General features: G+C 38.0%; 1 pseudogene; it reads left to right on the top strand.

Moving 5' to 3' along the window:
• The window catches only part of LOC102849105, a 34961-nt pseudogene extending 28777 nt beyond the window's left edge, over positions 1–6184 (top strand).
• Positions 6185–6897: the final 713 nt, after the last annotated feature.

The following is a 6897-nucleotide window of genomic DNA, read 5'->3' as shown; positions in this document are numbered from 1 at the left end:
TTTAGGGCTGTTGTACATAGGGTTACTATGAGTCGCAAACGACGGCACATAACAACAACAACAACAATAAGCCCTTTATTATGCATTGTTTTTTCCTTCACCTAGGTTGTCTATTTCCTTCTTTTTCTCCCTTCTCCTCTCTTATCTGCCCTCAAAGATTGATTCTACTTATATGAAAACTTTCCAGTAACTTTCTTATAATAGTAATCTTGCACTATAAGGGAGCTCTGATGGCTTAGTGATAAAAAGTTGCACTGTAAATCCAAAGGCACATTGTTCAAATCTACCATCTGCTCTGTGACAGAAAGATGGGCAATCATCTTCTGTGCAATTTACTGCCCTTGAAAACCTACTAGAGGGTCACTACAAGTTGGTTCTACCTTGACAGCACATAATAATCAATGCTATAATGCATTTAAAAACATAATTTCTACTGTTTTGCGTACAAAGTTCATATACATTGTATTTCACACTATCCTTCATTCACATCGTAATTACATTTTGGGGACTGGTTTCTGTCACTTCCAAAATCCGTTGTTTTATTCATCCATATTGTACAATATTTCATGATTTCTTGACTAGATTTTAGCAATGCATAATACTCTGTTATATGAATGTACTATAGTTTCTTTAGCTATTTGTCCATTGATGGACATTAGCGTTGTTTGCAGCTCTTTTTTATTGTAAATAATGCTGCTACAAACCGCGTTGGTTTAGGTTAGTTTGTGTTTCTGCTCTTATCTCTTGGGGATATATCCCTAATCGTGAGATTGTTGGATCAAATGATATTTCTATTTCCATCTTTCTAAGCAAATGTCAAACAGCTTTCTGTAGTGTGTCACTGATTTGTATTCCCACCAGCAGTATATGAGAGTTTCACTCCACAGCCTCACCTGAAATTGATGTTTGCTTTCTTGTTGAACTTTGCTATTAGTACTGAGATAAGATTTGCCTAACTCAAGTAACTTCCAATTTTTTTCAGAGACTCCTCATTGCAATGAATTAAACTGACACAGTAATTAACAGTTTAAACCCACCAAATGTTCCATGGACAAAACATATTATAGTTTGCTTCTATAAATATTTATAGCCTTGGAAACCTTATGTGGCAGTTGTATTGTGTTCTCTGGGTCTCAATGAGGAGATGGCTATACTTTTATTTTATTGTTGTTGTTTGCTCCATTTTAAAAAAATAATATATCGATAAAAAGCTATATGGTTTTATAAGTCATAAGATGACTTACAGACAGTATAATGAAAAAGGCTAATTTGATGGTGAAAATAAGTTATAAAAATTGTCTTAGCTAATGATAAATACCCTTGTGGAATAATGCCTTCCCTCTCCTTACAATTCTGGGGGCAGTCTATAGAGATTTGTTGTGCTAACGTATAAGCTACACATCTCTTGAGAAAGACGAGCAGTTTCTTTCTACTGTGTTTCCCAGTCTTGGAAACCAAATGGAGAGTCTTTATGAGTAGAAATCAACTCCACGGTAGTGAGTTCTTTTGAAGTTCAGCATTTTTATTATAAAAATACTACAAATCAAATGATTTGTTGTTGTTATTGTTATGTGCCTCGACTTGCCTGCAACCCATAGCGACCCTATGTACAGCAGCTCTGAAGCCTCCCGTCCTGAGCCAGACTCACTAATTTCCACACACCAACCCCCATTGTCCCAGTTACTGTGTCAATGCATCTCACATGGTTTACATAACATTAACATCTCTATCAAAAGTCTTCTACATTTGATTGCCTAGAACTCCAATTGGAAAGAATACATGAGGCCCTTCATGAAAGAAAATTTCAGTTTTCTTTGACATTATAAGAAGTATTAGCTTCATTCAGCAATAATTTATGGACTCCCTGAGATCAGTTTATTTCACTAGGGAATTCTCACTCTATTCTGGGTAGATTTTATCCATGGCATGGTAAAATTCCTTCTCATAACACATTTGTCAAAAACAGCAGGGTGAAGGAAAGATCACTAAATTTATTTTTAAATGTCAGCGGAAGCCTCCCAAACACTTTATCTTGTTTGAGTTTGCTTTTTGTCTCCAAAATTGTTTTCAGTATTATTTTCTTACAAAAAGTAACAAAGCATTAAAATCTAGCCAGTATTTTTTAGTAAAGTACAAATGGTTACAAGCTCAGTTGCTAACTAAAGATAAATAATTATACTTAACAGCTGTTGCCTGTGACAAAAGGCCTCATGCTGCGCTTTCTTAATGACTACAGACTAAGAATGCCTATGAGGTAGTTCAACTTTGACTTATAGTGTCCCTAAGAGTAGAAGTGATTCAATGCTATACAACAACAGCCACCAGGTAGGAACTACATGAACAACTAGCTTAAAGAGCTTAAGACAAAACCATAGTGTACATGTACTATTAGTGTGAAACAGAGAAAAGCAGATGAAAACAGAAAAGCAGAAGAAAATGTTCAAGCTTCCCCTTAAATGTATAGTTGTATACTAGTTCTCTACAGAACAGTTGTTTCAAGACTGAACACCATCCAAGTGCCTATTGTATATCCAATTTGACCTTGATACTTGTCAACTCAAAAAAAGCAAGACAGTGTGTATTGTAACAAGATGTTCTAGGTCTGGCTAGACTAGTCCCTCCTACAGCAAGGCTCTCCCCTCTGAGCTGTAATTGATAAAACTTTATTAAGTCTTGCATTAGAACTTGGCATTATTAGTTCTTTTTGCATTGCCTGTTATCTTATTGTGTACGCTATCATCAACTAAATACATTTCAAAATGACTACTAAAACAACTTTGTAGATTTGTATTGATTTAAGACCATATTTTGTGGTTAGGTGCCATCAAGTCGAGTAACAACTCATAGCAACCCTATGAACAATAGATGTATAAACAAAAGAACCCTGTGTGTCAACCTCATAATCTCTAACACAATTGAGCCCATTGCTGTAGTCATGGTGCCAGTCATCTCATTGAGAATCTTCTTCTCTTCTACCAACTAATCTACCTTTCCAAGCTTGATATCCCTTACCTCAGAACAGCCTCTCCTCACATACTTTGGGCACATTGCTAGGAGGGATTTGTTCTTGAAGGACATGATTCTGGGAAGGATGGAGGGTAAGTGAAGGAGAGGAAGGCTCTCAACCAGGTGGGTTGACATGTTGACTGCTGAAATGGGCTCATGTGTATCAGGAAGTGTGAGGATGGTGCAGGATAGAGCAGGGTGCAGATATTTGTTCATTGGGTTGCTATCAGTATTGTTCAATGTGATGGCACCTAAAAACAAGCCACGTGCCCCAAATAGTTTTTGTGGTTTTACTACCTTGTGAAACTCATGATGTCATGTATCACACATTAATATTTGTTTCTTAAAGAATTTTTTAAAAAGTATTTAAACTTGTAGCCTTAAAGGTTGGGGTTTTTTTGTTTCATTTTGTTTTTTTAATCCTATACCTTTATCTTAGTAAATCCTTTACCTTTATTTCTCAGTTGGAGAAATTGATTTTCAGAGAGATATGTGACTTTTTAGGATCATTGTTGTATTAATATAAAATAGGCAGAAGGTAAGAAAAGAATCTTTACCAACAAGCATCAAATAGATGGGAGGCGGGGGGAAACAAACAACATGAGGAAATGCTCAAAATTACTAGTTATTGTTGCTCTGTACCATTAAGTGGGAACCAACTCATAGCAGACCTTCTTTTGTGTTTTGAGAGGCAATAAGTCAACCAGAAAGAGATTGCCCATCTTTCTCCTTCAGAGCAGCTTGTGGATTTGAACAGCATGCTTTTGAGTTGGGAGTACAACTCCTTACCACTAAGCTACCAGATATCCCTCACTTGCTACTTTTTGTTGTGTGCCACCATATTGACTAGGACTCATTGTGAGTCAATGAACAATGGCTTTGCACTTTGCTCTATCCTGAGCCAGCTTCACCATCTGTGACTCACCTGACACCATTGCCACAGTCACTGTGTCAGTACATCAGATCCAAGGTCTTCCTATTCGGCACTGACCCTCCATTCTTCCAAACATGATGTCCTTTTTCAAGAACTGGGCTCTCCTGGCAACATGCCCAAAGTACGAGAGACAGAGCTTCAAAATCCTCCCTTCCAAGGAGCAGTTTGGTTCAGGACATACTTGCTTGTTCTCTTTGCTGATCACAATATGTTCAATACTCTTCTTCAGTACCACACCTCAAAGGTGTAGATTCTCCATCTGTCATCCTTAGTCATTGTCCAATTCTCTAATGCATACCAAATAATCATGAAGACCATGGCCTGGATCAGGTGTGCCTTAATTTCTAGACTGACATCATCATTCTTTAGCACTTTGGAGAGATTCCTGAAAACAGACTTCCCCAATGTGATTTGTCTTTTGATTTCCTGACTCCTGGTGCCAAGAGTGGTGATTGTGGAGCCAAGTAAGAGGAAATTGTTAACAGTCTCGATCTCTTCTCCATCTATCATGATGCTGCCAATTGACCCAGTGGGGAGAATTCTGTCTACTTGATGTTAAGTCTCAATCTATACTGAATACTACAGTATTTGACCTTCTGCATCACAACTCAATAAAATAGCAAGCAACAAATATTAGCAAGAGAGTGGTGATTTTAGAACTCATATATACTGGTGGTGGGACTGTAAAATGGTGCAACCACTATGGAAAGCAGTTTGATATTTCCTTAAGAAGTTGAAAATAGAAGTAGCGTTTGCTGTAGCTATTCCACCATCACGTAAATTCCTCAATGAAATAAGAGCTGCAATGTGAACAGTTGCAATATGCTCATTCATGTTTATTTCAGCTTTAGTCACACTAGGAAAGAAAAGAAAACAACTCCGGTGCCCATCAATCAATGGACTAGAGAAACTGATATTTTTACCCAGTGGAGTGTTATGTAATATTAGACAACAGTGAAGAATTCATGAAACAGTACAGAACATGACTGCTTCTGGAGGACATGCTGAGTAAATCAGTCAGTCACAAAAAGACTAAATATTGTATAAGGTCACTGTTGGTGTTTCCTACTCGCTATCCCCCTTCAGTTCTCTTGTTCGTCCACAGTCACTGCCTCTGGGAGCTTGTGCTTTGAGGGGCAGTATTTTTGGCATGGAGAGGGTGGGCTCAGAGTCACTGCCAGAGTGCCTTTAAAAAAATTTTATAGTGGTTTACATAAAATTAATATACTTTGTGTTTTGTTTACATACATTGTGTTTCACACTTTCCTCTACTCACATTGTGTTTCATACACTGATACCCATACACTGTATTTTATAAAATTAATCACCATTGATCCATCCTCAAAATTATCCCACCTTTTCAGATCCCTATTGGATCTTTTCTATTCTTTCACTGCCTCCCTCCACCCACCAAACTCTGTGACTCTGTGATATCTCTCCCTCCCCACCCTCAGGTCTTTTCCTCCCTCACCTTACCCCTTTGTACTTTTGTACATATCTTGTTAGTATCCTTTTATTGGTCTTATGAAGCATTTGTCCTTATAATACTGAGTTAGCTCATTCACAATTATAGGCTTCTTCATGACGGCTGTCATCACTTACAAATGTGTTGCAAGAAACACAGGCTTGTATGGCAGATGTTCTACAAAGTACCTAGCAGCCATCAGGACCAATGTAACTTGAGATTGTTGGTGGCAGAGCTTGGGGCAAGACTTGCTTGCTCATAGACCTCAGAAAGGGCCAGTTCCCTGAGGTGTATTTGCCTATTTGAGGACTATGTGACCAATATCGAAGAGGACAGAAATTAGCTTGAATTGGCTTTGTGAGACACAGCTGGACAGAAAGATTATGATGACCCGAAGCCCTACTCCTACCTGGACACTCATGTTATACTGATTTGATTCTCCAGTGACAATCCTGCTGATCTAGAAAACATCCCCAAAAAAAATGAACTCCAGAATTCAAACATTTCAGTCCCAAAGTGCCCATCATCCTGGTTGGGAGCAAGAGGCATATTTGGAATGATGAGCACACAAGGCAGGAGCTAGCCAAGATGAAGCAGGGGCCAGAAAACCCAAAGAAGGCGGAGACTTGGAAAACAAGCTTGATGCTTTTGGGTACCTAGAGTGTTCAGCAAAGACCAAAGGTGAAGTGAGGGAGGATTTTTAAAAGGCTATGAGAGCATCACTGCAAGCCAGCTGTGGGAAGAAAAACACTGGATGCTTTCTTTTGTTGCAAACATAGCCCTCATGCACTTAGTTTTGAAGTGCTATTTATTAATCTTAGTGTTTGATTACAGATATTTTTCATTTATCTATCATTTACCTAAGATTACAAATCAGAAGTCTTCTTGCTACCAGTGTTTAGAAGCCAACCATGATTACCAATGATATCCAACCTCTCTGACCAACCAGGATGTCTCTGCATTGCTCCAAACACCCTCCTCTGCCTTCCCACCCGATACACCAGATGCTAATTCAAGAAATTTCTTAAGTGTTGCTTCTTTCTACAGTTTGGTATTTTTTGTGAACTAAGACTGAAACCCTTATTCACTGCTGGTGGGAGTGTAGAATGGAGCAACCACTATGGGAGATAATAAAAAATGTTGGAAATAAAAATACCACTTGATGCAGAAGTTCTACTACTGGGAATATACACTAAAGAAACCAGAAGCACCATCCAAACAGATATATACAAACTCATGTTAATTGCTGCATTATTCACAATAGCACAGAGATGAAAGTAACCCAAGGGCCCATCAACCAATGAATGGGTTGAAAAACTATAATATAGTCAACATAATGAATACTACACAGCACTGAAAAAACAATGAAGTCATATAACATTACATAACATGTGCCACCCTGAAGGATATTATACTGAGAGAAATAGCTCAGTCACAAAAAGGATTAAGACTGAAAAACATAATTATTATAAAGCAGGACTAACATAGGAGA

Source organism: Elephantulus edwardii, unplaced genomic scaffold (genome assembly GCF_000299155.1).
Source record: "Elephantulus edwardii isolate Elephantulus edwardi_28Jun2011 unplaced genomic scaffold, EleEdw1.0 scaffold00079, whole genome shotgun sequence".
Classification (NCBI taxonomy): Eukaryota; Metazoa; Chordata; class Mammalia; order Macroscelidea; family Macroscelididae; genus Elephantulus; species Elephantulus edwardii.
Note: the sequence above shows the minus strand (reverse complement) of the source record. Positions and strands in the feature narration are given on the sequence as shown.